This window comes from Cannabis sativa, chromosome 4 (assembly GCF_029168945.1).
Source record: "Cannabis sativa cultivar Pink pepper isolate KNU-18-1 chromosome 4, ASM2916894v1, whole genome shotgun sequence".
Classification (NCBI taxonomy): Eukaryota; Viridiplantae; Streptophyta; class Magnoliopsida; order Rosales; family Cannabaceae; genus Cannabis; species Cannabis sativa.
Genome location: NC_083604.1, coordinates 24,099,939 through 24,115,107, shown reverse-complemented (window position 1 = coordinate 24,115,107; position 15,169 = coordinate 24,099,939).

The window sequence follows — 15,169 nt, the reverse complement described above, 5'->3', positions numbered from 1 at the left end:
GTATTTCAATGAAACTTTCAAAAGGTAATGTAAATTCATTACAACATAATCATTACAAGTTTCAATTTTATATACACGAATAATATAATTATATTATTCTCCAAAACATATACACTCTTCAGGAGTCACTATTATGTTTATCAAACTTTATATTTCTTCAGGAATCACTATCATTAATTCAATGATGTGTATAATTTAAAAGATACATGACAACTTCATCATGTTATTGTAATGGTTAAATAGATATAACCATACTATATCATTTATTTTTCCTGGTATCTTTTTAACAAGTCGTCTAATTTATTAATAGACTATTCATCAGTCTAATTATCATGACTTGATATATTATATATTTAAATGTACAACAAGTACATATAATAAGTTATTTATTATCACTTTCATAACTAGATAAAAGTTACACATCTAGGTACATACAAAGACATTTTACTACTCAAAGTAGCAATTGTATGTAAGACTTCTTCAGGAAGCTTTTCAACTAATCATTTTGTGATTCTTTATCACTTTGATTATATTGGATCACTAACAAATATTAGTAAATTATATATCCACTTTTGAGAATATGCAAACTGACTTATATGGTAACTATATACTTACATATCATGTACCAACAATAGTTTGAAACTATTGATTTCAAGAAATAATAAAATATGTATATATTAATTTGCTTCTGGCATTACCAATATATGTGAAATCTATATTCTTTGAAATAGAATTTCATGCATATTCATTCTCTTTAGGTAATGATATTTAAATATTCTAAATGTACAATAAGTTTGTACAGTTCACATTCTATTAAATAATCAAGTATACTTTTATCTTGATTATAAGTGTGTCCGTACTACAAGTACGCGACCACTATTATTCAATTCCACACATGATATATAGATTTCATGCACTTTGATTGTGTGTGGTATCTCATCTTTTGGTTGTTTCCACTTTTTTCTGGAAATATTTGAGTAGTAAATAATGTCATTGATTATTTAAAATCATTACATTCACTTCGGGGAATGACGTTGAACAAGTAGAACATTATTATAAATTTCTTAAAAATTTATTACTTGTTCATCCATAAAAATATAAGAAATTATTCAACAATTTCTTTTACGATTTTTCAAAGAATATATGAATGCAATTTTTGCATAGTCTCCAAGATGTATGCAAAATTTAATCTTTAATATATGTCATATTCAATAATTTCCAACATTGCAAGTAATAACAATGTATAATAACATGACTAATACGAGGAATCTTTAAAAGTAATTGATTTCAATTCGTATCATTCTCTGCAGGGAATGATGAACAATAAATACATGCCTCATGTATTTAAATAACATTAGTCATGCTCATTGTTATTCTTATACTTTGATGTTTCAATGCAATTTTCTTAATATTCTTTTTGGATATTCAAAACCCACTATAAAATTGCATCAATAATAATCATTTTTAATGATTCTTTAGTTGTATTCATATAAATACAATCATGTTTTTTTTGACAAATATAAAACATTTACTTCAGGAAATGTTTGTCAAAATCTATATCGATATTAGATTATTTTTCATTGTCCTCAAAGAATACAAGAACATATATATAAATATGTATTCATCTCTTTCATTATATATCCATCAACTATATAATGAATATTACGTTTGCATAATCTTCAGGATATATGCAAGATTTTATTGAGGACGCATAATCATCAGGATATATGCAATATTTTATCGAGGATGCATAATCTTCGGGATATATACAATTTTTTATCGATGATGCATAATCTTCAGGATATATGCAATATATTATCGATGATGCATAATCTTCAGGATATATGCAATATTTTATCGATGATACATAATCTTTTGGATATATGTATAATTTATATAGATTTTCTCTATCATATCATAGGCACACATATATTGTAAATATTATTAATGATAAGAACATAATATATATATATATATATATATGAAACTAATAATAAATATGTAAAAACATATACATACATATATAATATATAGATATATAGATAAAAAGAAAAAGGAAACCAAATGATTTTTGAAATTGTTTCAGTCAGATGAGTATATATATAAATATATATTTAGTGTATAGTGACTTTGAAACAATTCAAGAACTTTAACAAAATACTTACATTGGGTCTTAGGTAGAGATTCATGCTTGAAGCTTGGGCAGAGACTCGTGCTGATAACGTGTTATAAAATAATATAAAATAATATAAAGTAGATGAGAAGAAAGAAGAAGAAGAAGAGAGAAAGAGAAAGTGAATGAGAATTTCTGAGTTGTTTATTCCAATGGGGTGAACCCCTATTTATACAAATACAAGAGTGAGATATTAAGAAACTAAGAAAAAGGAAAACTAAGGAAAAGAGGAATGTTGATTACAATTCATGGTAATAAATAAAAGATTTGGACATCCACATAATTATTAATATTTATAACAAATAACATATTTTCTTATAATTTATTTATTTTTATAATTTTTAAATTATTTTTTATAATATTTTAATAAGTAATAATACGTGGACCACTAAAAATTTGTCACGTGTACATTTGTGTACACGTAGACAATCCAATGTGGTACTTTACTGAAATTTTTGGATGGAAGTGTGACGATGAAAACGAAACCTGGGTTTAATAGGTTCTGCCGTCAAAATTTTAATTTTTGTGGTAAAAAATTTAAAATTTAGGTGATTTAACCCCCAATATCCCTAATAATAATAATGTGAATTTGTAAAATTTTAGCCAGCCTTATTATTTTGGTTATTTTGCAAATACACAAAAACAATCAAAAAATTATAAAAATACATTTACACAAAATTTTAAATATTTTTATGATTTTTACGATTTTAATTGCAGAAAATACGGTCTTTTAATTTTAATTTTTTTTGATGAATCAGTGAGTGTTATTGCATATAAACTATTTTTTTAATACAACCTAACAACACCATGATAATTATGCAACAGCCTTTAATTTTCCATACAATTCATAACGAATGAAACCAGTCTTTTAATTTATTTTTTTATGTATTCTTGTAAATTTGTTATGTTTTGTTGTTTTGATATTATTTTATGTTGCTACTTTTTTTTGTTGTTTTAGGTTGTTTTTATAAGACACCATAAAATGTAAAAAAAAATGTTAGAGCGTAAAAATGTAAATTTTATTTTAAATAGTACTATGCAATTATCCTTATTATTTTCTTACACTTGAATGTTTTTTCTCAATTTTTTATTTATTAATTATTCAATGTATATTTTTATACAAATTAATATAAATTAATAATTTTATTTATCATATATTTTTAGACTATAAATTTAAGAGAAATTTACATTAAGTACCCATTATTCCATTTAATTTACAATTTTGAAATTACTCTTTTTTTAATGTTTGTTTTTATTTGCCTATATTTTATAACGTGGAATAACATTTGTATTTTTTTTTACCTTTTTTTTCTTTCCTCTTTCTCTCTTTTCTCTCAAATTTTAAAAATAATATTTGATCGGTTGAGCGTGGAAAGAATATATCATTATGATCTACTCTTCAACATGAACATTTCAAAGATGTAGGAAATATATTTTTTTTTTCTATTTTTAGAAAAGAAAATATTTCGTTACTCATATAGTGATTAGTTATAGTTTTTTAATTTTTTTAATCTTGGTTAACATTTATTTTAAAATTTAGCCAATTATATTATATTATATGATAACTAATTAGTTTTTACAATTAACTAAGATTACAAAAAATATATCTTAAATGATATGTATATTTTTTTTGTAAGGATATCTTAAAGGGATTATTTCACAAAAACATAAAAACAACAAAAAAATTACAAAAATACGGTTTCACGGAATTTTAAATATTTTTACAATTTTTTTTTTTATTTTATTTACAAAGAATACGGTCTTTTTATGTTGTATTTTTGTTAATTTGCTGTTAATTTTTTGTTATCTGTATTTTATTTTTTATTGTTATTTTGATGTTACTTTTATGTAGTTTTCTTGTTGATTTTATGTTATTTTCGTGTTATTTTTTAGAAAACCGTAAAAATGTAAAAAAATATTCTTTGAACGTAAAAATATAATTATTTTACAAAAAATAGTATGTTATGTAATTATTCCTATCTTAAATGATATTAAAATACCACTATATAATTAATTGGTAATTAATTTAGATATTTAAAATTTTTGCTAATAAAATATATGATTTATTAAAAGTATATATTTATATTATGATAAGAACTTAAATATATCTTAAACAACAAATATATTTTAAAATGACCATATACTTTTAAAAGTAACTAATAAAAATGTAATTAATTGGTTTCTTATCAACAACATAAGTAACTAAAAAAGAAAAAAAAAATAGAAATTCAAGTAGTGAAACTTAAGATAAAACATATTTAGCCGTCGATAGTAATATTATTATTGTAAATTAGATACAAAATATGTATATTATTGTAAATTTACTTAAATTTAACACTGAACCAGTAATTTTTTTTTTTTATCAATTTAGGTTAAATAGGGATTTTTTCCTTATAATGTGTCTCATGAATTTTTTGTGTTAATATATTTCACGAATTATGCAAGATTGGGAGCAAAGGTGTAATGACCGCTTTAGTAATTTGAATTAGTAAAGGCAATTAACACTAATTTCTGCTATTTTTATAATTATTTATGAAATCAATTATTTGTGGACCCCATTATTATTAGTGAGTATTAGAGTTATAATTTCTCAATTTCGGAGATTTTATTAAACTCTAGGGGTATTATTTGTCCTATATGTGAATTATGTAATTTTTGTAATTTTTCCTCGGCGACAACGGAAAATGCGATAGATGGCTAGTTTGATCACATGGGTAAGTTTAGAACCTTATTTCTTAGTGGGAAATATTTTAGAGAAAATAAAATGTCGAGGTTAAGCGGGGTTATAGAATTTTACCATTTTACCCCTAGCTTTAAAAAAACCCTAAGTTTAAGTCAAAGTGCAATTTAGACTTTTTGCTAAGTAAAGTTAGGTGGCTACCTTGTTATTTGACACCTAGCAAAGTAATTTGAGCAAGGGAAATTGATTTTCCCTTACCTTCATTTCATTTAGTGAAATTAAAAGAAATACCAAAAATCAAGAGAAGCTCTCTCTTTCTTTCTCTCTCTCTCTTCGAAACCAGTAAGAACAAGGGGGGATTGTTGATGATTTGTGGTGGTTTCAGCAAGGAAAGCTTGGGAGAATTAAGCTAAGGTAAGCCCTAGTAGAACCCTTCTTTAGTTTTTAAGTTCTTACTTGGTTTGAGTTTATGATTTTGAGAATTAGTGGCTGTTACGGTTAGGTTGAGTTGTAGTTCAGATTTTTAGGTTCATTTGAGTTGGTTTAAGCTTCTTGCAGCTGGTTTTGATGTTTGTTTTAGGTTTTGTGCAAGTTTGAGCATAGAAACCTTAACTTTGATCTCTAATGGCATGTTTTGATTCAGTGGGGTTTTCTGTGGTTTATTGGCTGGAATATGTTGTGTATACCCTAATTAGGTACTCTGGAATGTTTGGTTGCATTTAGTGGAGGATTGAGCAATAAATGAAAAATTTGGGGTGAATTGGTACAAAACGGCTAGCCGGTTTTACCAGACCTCTAAAACCGGCTAGCCGGTTTTGGCAGTGTCCCCAAATGCTTTGTTTTCTCAATTTTCCTCCATTTCAGTGCCGTGGTTGGGTGCTTCCCGATTTCCAGAGTTTGTGTAACCCCTAGGATGTATAACAGAACCTAGAGTTGTGGGTTCGGGTTTCCCGGGATTAGGATTTTAATCATGTTACTTACCCGATTTCATATTGTGATTAGGGCATCCATTAGCACAAGACTTTCCGTTCAGGTCAGCCAGCACACTTGAATCTGGAAAGAAGGTAAGAACTGTATATAATGTGTGATATCAATATCTGAGTGTATGTATATGTTATGTGTATATGCATGCTTAAAGTGTTAGTTGCACTACCAACACTTGTACAGTTAAGGTATAGAGTGCATTGGTATAGTGAATGTTATTTGAGAGTACATTACAGTGATACCAGCACAAGTACGGAAAAGTATTGAGTGTGTGTGGTATATCACTCAGTGGTACTCAGGGTATGAAACAAACCCTACCAACACTCGTACAGTGAGGTACGAAGTGTATTTGGTATAGTGGCTATACCCTAGTATGGAACGTTCTTACTCATCTGTTGAGCCTTGTAAATAGGTGTATGGGCGCCTCAATACAAGTCGGAAATTATATGATATGTTATATGATTTTCTTACTGAGTCTGTCGACTCACAGTTCTGCTTCCATGTGTAGGTAAAGGAAAGGCGAAAGCTGGTTGTACATGTCAAAGCAGCGCGACCTGGAGTGTTCGATCTCGGGACATATGGGGTTGTATTTTGTAGTCGCTGTGCGATCTGAATAATATGTATTTTGGAATATTATGTTTTAAAAGTTTGTAAACGGGATCCTGGTACTTGTAAATAATTTTATAAATTACAAAGTTTAATAATCAATATGAAAGTTTTAATTTGACATGTTTTTCAAGAAAATTCTTTGATTAGCAAAGACAGCACTGCTTTTGAAAAAGCACTGTAGCGTGCCTTAGCATTAGGACGTTACAATTTTGGTATCAAAGCCGCCAGGTTTGTCCACCGAAGCTTGCCAAGACATGTACAATCTTCATCAGAGAAAGTTTGGTTTACGGTTCAGGTACTTGTTTAGTATTTTAAATGATTATTAAAGCATGTTAGGAAGCATATTAGATTATAATTGTTTATTTTAAGTGTGTTGCCTTTAAGTCCATAAGAGCGGTATTAAGTTTTATGATCGCTGTATAACCTGCCTGGCTTATGGGTTCGCAGGCTAAGTCCTATAAAAGGAAGCTCAACGAAATACAAGAAGTCTGGGTAACATGGTTTAGACCAAAGGCGGTTAGGGAAATCAAAATCCCCAGAATCCCCGTGGTCGCGGTCGTGGCCGTGGCAGAGTTCAGGGTTGTCACCCTGTAAATCCACCATAAGCTCCATCGGATTGGGAGCAGAGGTTTGCAAAAATGAAAGATCGAATCCACCAGAAGGATGAAGAAATTCCGAGGTTGAGGCAGCAGGGTCTTCCTATCGTGCCTCTTCAGGAAGCTGCTCAGGCCGTTGCAGTTCCAGCGGTGCCACCAGAACAACCTGTTGCTGGCAACATGGAGCCGTTGTACGAAAGATTCTGTAAGCAAGCACCTCCAGTGTTTCTGGGAGGTCCTGATGTGATGAAGGCTGAGCAGTGGCTCACAGTGATTGAGCGTATTCTAAACTTTATGGGGGTAGTTGGTAATGATCGAGTGACCTGCGCCACTTTTTAGTTCCAGGAGGACGCTCTCGTGTGGTGGGAGTTGATAACCCTCACTCGGGATGTCACAGTTATGACCTGGGAAGAATTCTGGGAGTTGTTTAACTCTAAATATTATATTGAAGCTGTCCGCAGTGCTAAGCGGAAAGAGTTCACTGAGTTAGTGCAAACCGAGGGGGTGTCGGTTACTGAGTTTACTATAAAGTTTGACCGTCTGGCCAAGCTCGTCGTGGGTATCGTGCCAACTGACTTTAGTAAGAAAGAAAAGTACTTGGCCAGTTTGAATGTGAAGATCAGGCATGACCTAGTGATCACTACTAATGAAGCAACATCCTATGCGAAAATGGTTGAGAAAGCCCTGCGGGCTCAGGGTGCTGTGAAATTCCTTCAAGAGCCCCGCGTGACTCCGAATGTCGGTGGAATCCCCACTTTTCCTACTCCTACCTATGGTAGCGATGGTGGTGATTCCACCACTGATTAAAAGAGGAAAGTTACCCCAGCACCTGGTGGTTCAGGGCAAAGCAAGCGTTTCCGTAGGAACCAAGGCAAAGGTGGACGCCAGGGTTACTCTTACCCTGAGTGCCCTCGTTGAAAGAAACATCACCCGGGAGAGTGCAACCGGAAGACATGCTTTTCTGTGTGGCATGGTGGGGCATTTCAAGAAAGATTGCCCTCAGGCAAGGAAAGAAGAGCCGAAAGCTCAGGTAAAATCGGTACCTGCTCGAGTGTTTACTATCACCAAAGCTGATGCTGCAGCCAGTCCTTCTGTTGTGACAGGTCAGCTTCCCGTCAACAACTCCTTGTTTACTGTATTATTTGATTCGGGAGCTACACGGTTCATATGTGGCTACAAGAATAATTGATCTTTTGGGTAGGCCTTGTGATATTCTAGAAAGAGGGTTTGGAACCCTAATGCCTAGCGGGGAGTTGGTTATCTCTAATAGGCGTATTAGGTCTATGCCGGTTAGGATCGAGGATAGGGAGTTGAGTGCTGACCTTTTAGAATTGGAACTAACTAAGTTTGACATCATACTTGGGATGGATTTTCTGTCCAAGTATTCGGCCAGTATAGATTGTAAGCAGAAAATGGTGATTTTTCAGCCAGAAGGTGAAGATCCATTTGTTTATGTTGGATCAGTTCAGGGGTCTCAGATCCTGGTTATCTCTGTATTAAGAGCTAGGGATCTACTACACCGTGGATGTGTAGGATTTTTAGCAGTGGTGATTGACTTCAGCAAACCCGAAACATTTGGGCCTGAGGTAGTTAGAGTGGTAAAAGACTTTCTCGACGTGTTTCCCGAGGAGTTGCTGGGATTACCGCCGCAACAAGAAATTGATATCGTAATTGATCTGACACCTGGAGCCGAACCTGTCTCTAAAGCTCCATATAGAAGTGCTCCAGCCGAACTGAAGGAGCTTAAGTTACAACTTCAGGGGATGCTTGATATTGGGTTTACCCGACCCAGTGTATCGCCCTGGGGAGCTCCGGTTCTGTTTGTGAAAAAGAAAGATGGTTCTCTCAGCATGTGTATTGATTATCGGGAGCTAAACAAGTTGACAATTAAAAACAAGTACCTGTTACCCAGAAACGATGATTTGTTCGATCAGCTTCAGGGAAAGGCAGTGTTTTCGAAGATTGACCTATGATCTGGTTATCATCAACTCAGAATTCGGGAAGAGGACATACCAAAGACTGCTTTTTGAACTAGATATGGGCACTATGAGTTTTTGGTAATGTCATTGGGATTGACTAATGCTCCTGCGGCCTTTATGGATCTCATGAATAGGCTATTAAAGGATTTCCTCGATAACTGCGTTATAGTGTTTATCGATGACATCCTTGTATACTCTCAGTCAGAAGAAGAGCACGAGCATCATCTTCGAATGGTATTGCAGCGACTTCGAGATCACAAGTTGTATGCAAAGTTTAAAAAGTGTGAATTCTGGTTGTCTATGGTATCTTTTCTGGGACATATTATCGGAAAGAATGGAATTATGGTTGATCTAAGTAAGATTGAGTCTGTGAAAAATTGGCCGAAGCCGAAGTCTGTGACAGAGGTTCGAAGTTTTCTCGGTTTAGGGTATTATTGACGTTTTGTCGAGGGATTTTCTAAAATCTCTATGCCCCTGACCGAGTTGACTAAGAAAAATCAGAGATTTGTGTGGTCAGACAAATGTGAAGCAAGTTTTCAGGAGTTGAAGCAACGTTTGATAACAGCTCCGGTGTTAGCTTTGCCATCAGATCAAGAGAAATTCGTTGTTTATTGTGATGCATCCAGACAGGGATTGGGATGTGTTCTGATGCAAGCTGACAGAGTCATAGCTTATGCCTCTCGTCAACTGAAAGATTATGAGCAGCGTTACCCAACCCATGACCTAGAGCTTGCTGCTATGGTTTTTGCTCTTAAGATATGGCGACATTATCTTTACGGTGAAAAATGTGAGATTTATACTGATCATAAGAGTCTCAAGTACTTTTTCACCCAGAAGGATTTGAACATGAGGCAGAGGAGGTGGCTGGAATTGGTTAAGGACTACGACTGTGAGATTCTGTATCACCCCGGAAAAGCCAATGTTGTGGCTGATGCCTTGAGTAGAAGAGGTCCTGGGTAGATTTACACCGCGGTTCTGATAGCCCCTCAACTAGCCTCAAAAATGGTTAGTGTAGGGATTAAGTTTGTAGTTGTGAAGTTGCACAACTTAACACTTCAATCTGATTTGTTGGAAAGAATTAGAAAAGATCAACTAGAAGATCCTGAGTTAGCTAAGGTTCGAGATGAGGTGATGGCTGGTCGGCCTAAAGACTTTTCAGTCTCGACTAATGGAATGTTGTTGTATAAAGCTCGAGTTTGTGTTCCTAGTGTTGGCGAGCTTAAGAAAGAGATACTTGATGAAGCTCATACCACACCTTATTCACTGCATCCAGGAACCACCAAAATGTATCAGGATTTGAAACCCTACATCTGGTGGTATGGGATGAAAGGAGACGTGGTGGACTACGTGTCCAAATGTTTAACCTGCCAGCAAATCAACGCTGAACACCAAAGGTCGGCAGGGTTATTGCAACCTTTGGTCCTTTCTGAGGGGAAGTGGGAGGACATTCCAATGGATTTTGTAACTGGATTTCCTAGAACCACAGGAATGTATGATTCAGTGTGGGTCATAGTGGACAGATTCACAAAATCAGCTCACTTTCTACCAGTAAAAGTTACATATTTAGTAGATCAGTACTCTGAACTGTATGTAAAGGAGATAGTTCGTCTTCATTGAGCCCCTAAATCTATTGTTTCTGATAGGGATCCAAAGTTTACATTTAAGTTTTGGGTGAGCCTTCAGAAGGCTATGGGTACCAAGCTGAAATTTAGCACAGCCTTTCACCCTCAGACTGATGGTTAGTCAAAAAGAATAATTCAGATATTGGAAGACTTACTACGAGCCCGTGTCATGGACTTTGAGGGTTCATGGAGTAAGTACTTGCCTTTAATTGAGTTCTCCTACAACAATAGCTACCCGAGTACAATATGGATGGCTCCCTATGAGATGCTATATTGTAGGAAATGTCGCTCCCCTATTCATTGGGACGAAACTAGAGAAAGGAAGTATTTAGGTCCAGAATTAGTTTAGAGGACCAATGAAGCTATTGACAAGATCAAGGCTCGAATGCTTGCTTCTCAAAGCAGGCAGAAAAGTTATGCTGATCCAAAGCGCAAAGATGTCATATTTCAGGCAGGGGAACCTGTTTTCCTGCGAGTTTCACCAATGAAGGGTATTAGGCGTTTCGGGAAGAAGGGTAAGTTGAGCCCTAGGTTCATTGGGCCGTTTCAGATACTTAAGAAGGTCGGGCAAGTAGCGTATCGGCTAGCCTTACCACCGGCATTGTCGGCTGTTCATGATGTATTTCATATTTCTATGTTGAGGAAATATGTTTCAGACCCGATTCATATCTTGAGTTATGAAGCCCTTGAACTACAATCAGACTTATCCTATGAAGAGCAACCTGTAAAGATCCTAGACAGAAAATAAAAGGTTCTTCAGAACAAGACCATTGCTCTAGTTAAGGTGTTCTGGAGGAACAGTAAGGTGTAAGAAGCCACCTGGGAATTAGAGTCTGACATGAGGACTCAACATCCAGAGCTATTCAGGTTAGATTTCGAGGACAAAATCCTTTTAACAGGGGGGATAATTGTAATGAGCGCTTTAATAATTTGAATTAGTAAAGGCAATTAGCACTAATTTTTGTTATTTTTATAATTATTTATGAAATCAATTATTTGTTGACCCCATTATGATTAGTGAGTATTAGAGTTATAATTTCTCAATTCCGAAGATTTTATTAAACTCTAGGGCATTATTTGTCCTATATGTGAATTATGCAATTTTTGTAATTTTTGCTCGGCGACAACGGAAAATGCGATGGATGGCTAGTTTGATCACATGGGTAAGTTTAGAACCTTATTTCTTAGTGGAAAATATTTTAGAGAAAATAAAATGTCGAGGTTAAGCGGGGTTATGGAATTTGACCATTTTACCCCTAACTTTAGAAATACCCTAAGTTTAAGTCAAAGGGCAATTTAGACTTTTTGCTAAGTAAGGTTAGGTAGCTGCCTTGTTATTTGACACCTAGCAAAGTAATTTCAGCAAGGGAAATTGATTTTCCCTAACCTTCATTTCATTTAGTGAAATTAAAATAAACACCAAAAATCAAGAGAAGCTCTCTCTTTCTTTCTCTCTCTCTTCGAAACCAGCAAGAACAAGGGGGGATTGCTGCTGATTTGTGGTGGTTTCAGCAAGGAAATCTTGGGAGAATCAAGCTAAGATAAGCCCTAGTAGAACCCTTCTTTAGTTTTTAAGTTCTTACTTTGTTTGAGTTTATGATTTTGAGAGTTAGTGGCTGTTAGGGTTAGGTTGAGTTGTAGTTCAGATTTTTAGGTTCATTTGAGTTGGTTTAAGCTTCTTGCAGCTGGTTTTGATGTTTGTTTTAGGTTTTGTGCAAGTTTGAGCATAGAAACCTTAACTTTGATCTCTAATGGCATGTTTTGATTCAGTGGTTTTTTCTGTTGTTTGTTGGCTGGAATATGTTGTGTATACCCTACTTAGGTACTTTGGAAGGTTTGGTTGCATTTGGTGGAGGATTGAGCAAGAAAAGAAATATTTGGGGTGAACTTATGCAAACCGGCTAGCCGGTTTTACCAGACCTCTAAAACCGGCTTTTGGCAGGGTCCCCAAATGCTTCGTTTTCTCAATTTTTGTCCATTTCAGTGCTGTGGTTGAGTTTGTGTAACCCGTAGGATGTATAACAGAACCTAGAGTTGTGGGTTCGGGTTTCGCGAGATTAGGGTTTTAATCATGTGACTTACCCGATTTCATATTGTGATTAGGGCATCCATCTGGCACAAGACTTTTCGTTCGGGTCGGCCAGCACACTTGAATCTGGAAAGAAGGTAAGAACTGTATATAATGTGTGATATCAATATGTGAGTGTATGTATATGTTATGTGTATATACATGCTTAAAGTGTTAGTTACACTACCAACACTTGTACAGTTAAGGTATAGAGTGCATTAGTATAGTGAATGTTATTTGAGAGTACATTACAGTGATACCAGCACAAGTACTGAAAAGTACTGAGTGTGTGTGGTATATCACTCAGTGGTACTTAGGGTATGAAAAAAACCCTACCAACACTCGTACAGTGAGGTACGAAGTGTATGTGGTATAGTGGCTATACCCTAGTACGGAACGTTGTTACTCATCTGTTGGGCCTTGTACATAGGTGTATGGGCGCCTAAATACAAGTCGAAAATTATATGATATGTTACATGTTTTTCTTACTGAGTCTGTCAACTCACAGTTCTACTTCCATGTGTAGGTAAAGGAAAGGCGAAAGCTGAACAAGAGTGAACCTGAGCTAGGATGAGGTTGTACATGTCAAAGCAGCGCGACCTGGAGTGTTCGGTCTCGGGACATCTGGGGTTGTATTTTGTAGTCGTTGTGTGACCTGAATAATATGTATTTTAGAATATTATGTTTTAAAAGTTTGTAAACGGGATCCCGGTACTTGTAAATAATTTTATAAATTATAAAGTTTAATAATCAATATGAAAGTTTTAATTTGGCACGTTTTTTAAGAAAGTTCTTTGATTAGCAAATACAGCACTGCATTTGAAAATGCACTGTAGCGTGCCTTAGCATTAGGATGTTACAAAAGGTTTGCAGAGATGCAAGCTAGGATTATTAGTCAAGATGAGCAGATTAGAAGTTGAGACAATAGGGTACTCCTGTTGCACCTCCTCCTCAGGTACCCATTGCTCCTACTCCGATGTTGCCAATAGAGCAGCCTACAGCTAGTACCCAATTAGTGCCACTGTATGAAAAGTTTCGAAAACAGGGACCCCTAATCTTTCTGGGTGGCCAAGATGTGATGAAAGTCAAGCAGTGGTTGACTACTATGAATTAGATTTTGAATTTTACGACAGTCAACGGTAGTGGCCGGGTGACCTGTGCTACTTTTCAATTCCAGGAGGATTCCTTTGTATGGTGGGATATGGTATCTCTCACCTGATATGTTTTAGTGATTACCTAGGATGAGTTTCAGACCTATTTAACACAAATACTACAATGAGGCGGTGCGCAACACTAAAAGGAGAGAGTTTACTCAGTTGGTTTAGGAGAATCAATGTTAGTTACTGACTATACTACCAACACTTGCAAGATTGGCCTCAGGTATTATACCCAAAGACTTCAGCAAGAAGGAGAAGTATTTGGTGTTGGTTTTATGGCACAAAATTGAGTACGTAGTGGAATAATTGTTACTGATTATCATTGTACTATATACCCAAGATCTCTATATGTATATATACATTAAACTAAAAGTAAACCTCTCAAAGCCTATCAAGGCAGGGGCGGAGGTATATTGTAGCCAAGGGTGGCCCTGGCCCCCCCACCCAAAATGTATATGCACTATTTTTATCCATAGTCTTCTTTGGTTGTTAGTCAAACTAAAATTAAATATAAAACAATTTGCGAAAAAATATTAAAATAAATGGCGTAAAATAGTTGCATATATATATATAAGTATTAGTATCTATAGATAAATACGTAATGATATGGTAAATATGAAAAATCTTAATATCAAATAAAAAGTTAATTAAGAACAACTTTAATACTCTGATCATGTGCAAATTAAAACTTTTTGATTTTATAATTTTGGCAACTATTTTTAACTTACTTTGGTGGTGGGTAAAAATAGAAAAAAAAAGTTTTTTTTTTTGTATATAAAGTGATAATTCTTATTCTTATACTTATAATTTCTACAATTATCACAAAACAATTTTTCTCAGTCATGAATATAGTAAAGACTAAACTTTACAACAAGTTGAAATATAGATTTTTAAGTGAATTTTTGCTATAGTCTATATTAAAAAATAAATTCTTGAAAGAATTTGTAAAAGATTCATTTATAGACGTTCTTGATATAAAAAAGAGATGCTTATATTTTAATTTTAAGTATTAATTAACAATACTTTTCAAAAAAATTGTTACTTAAATTCTAATATAGTTTTGGCCACCCTTGATAATTGATCCTGGCTCCGCCCCTGTATCAAGGTAACCTCGAGTCTTTTCATATGTTGTATCCTTAGAACGGTGATGAAAAATTTCGCACCTTGATCTTTTAGATCTTCCACCACACACAAAGACTAGTGTGGGCTAGTAGGATGATAGTGTAGAAAAAGTTTTTGTATTCTCAACACATGAGCAATAAAAATCTTGTTGTAGTGATGGAAAGAAAAATGTGAACTAG